Consider the following 1,631-nt stretch of genomic DNA (forward strand, 5'->3'; position numbering starts at 1 on the left):
AAAATGGAGGTCACCATTAAATTCCTCGTTAAAATTTACTTCAGAAATTACACTGACCTCTTGGAAAACTTTGTTAATTTCAAATAACCTCTAACTGACCTTCAAGGTTACAATTGACCTATGACGTGGGTGCCTACCTGAACGTAGAATTTTCCGCTCTATCGATTGCAGATGTAAAAAAGGGGGTTTCCATTTTATAAAATAAAGTGGACCTTCAAAAAGCCATGAAGGTCAACTTAAAGGTCAAAATGTATGTCATCATTGAATTCCTCGTTGAAATTTACTTCAGGAATGACCTTCACTCTTTTGAAAAATATTTTGCCTGAGAAAATATTTAAACATCCCGGCACTTTTTAGGCAACCTGTACATGCGTTCGGTTTTGATTCCTCTAGAATCAAACCGAAAGGTCTAGGACAAAGTCACTAAACGCGACCGCCGTTTGCGGATAGGGGGTCCCTGTACCAAGGATTTCTGCTAAATATGATTACAAAAATGAATAGGCAGTCGCGGACAATTGTCCATGAGTGGTCCCGAAGGAAATAACCCCCAAGCGGAGGTGTGAAAACCGTGCCGGAAGCTGAATGGCACCTGGGTGAGGTGCCTAAACGGTGACTCTGCGATACCGGGCGACCTCTCAGAGTACGCAGCCTTATCCTTGCATGCGGGGCTCTACAAGGATGTACGAACCCCTTTCCCTAGCTTCTCGTGGGAACAACAATGACAACACCAAACATAGTTGTAGTAAGTGCGGTTTAAAATAACAGAACGCGTAGGACTCCCGACAATGGGTCGGCCAACAATGCCGACCACAGTGGAGCTGAGAAAGCCAATGAAGATAGATTCAATGCGATGGATCGATGGAATCTCGGGACCTTTAGGTGGATGGAGCGACTGAAATGTGACTTTCTAGAGTGCTAGGATGCAATTGTGCCCTTTGAACGGAGTTACATAGCACGACTGTATGCTCTGCGGTGCGAAAAATACCTGGAGCAATAGCACTATTCCCATCAACGTCTGCCTGCAAAACCATGCTGAACTACTCCAAAAAAGGGGTTATGTAAGCGGAACGCCTACTTTACCACAGCTAGAACAAGCCGGCAACAGAGAAAGAGAGGTGATACTAAGACCAACTGCGGGCAGGCATCCGATAGAGGAAGAGCGATGCTTCACGATCCGCAGAAACATCAACACCCAGGTTTCTCTTAAGCCTAGGGTTCTGTCTGAAATGGATGACGAGCTTCGTGGACATTTTTCCGAAGAATCCGACCTCTGTACAATTTCCTCATAGAATAGAATTAGAAAGTGACAGTTGTTTCCAATTTTTCAACTTGTTTTTACTTTTTCCAACATTACAGTTTGCGCGAGGCAATAAACAATTAAATTTAACAAAAGTAATGGTTTCAAACATTCATTAATATTTATAACAATATTATCTTAAAATAATGTTATAAAGTTGCGGTTTTTTCTAAAATATTAAACTTTTCGCCCATGTTTCACTTATAGCGAGGTTTAATAAAATTTAATAAACTTAAGGGCATGTGACACAGCTAAATACCTATATTACCGACCACAGTTTTTCAGTTCACTGAATGTTTTTTTGAACCTAAGAACTTTTTTTCTAAGTAAAATA

Source organism: Belonocnema kinseyi, chromosome 7 (assembly GCF_010883055.1).
Source record: "Belonocnema kinseyi isolate 2016_QV_RU_SX_M_011 chromosome 7, B_treatae_v1, whole genome shotgun sequence".
Lineage (NCBI taxonomy): Eukaryota > Metazoa > Arthropoda > Insecta > Hymenoptera > Cynipidae > Belonocnema > Belonocnema kinseyi.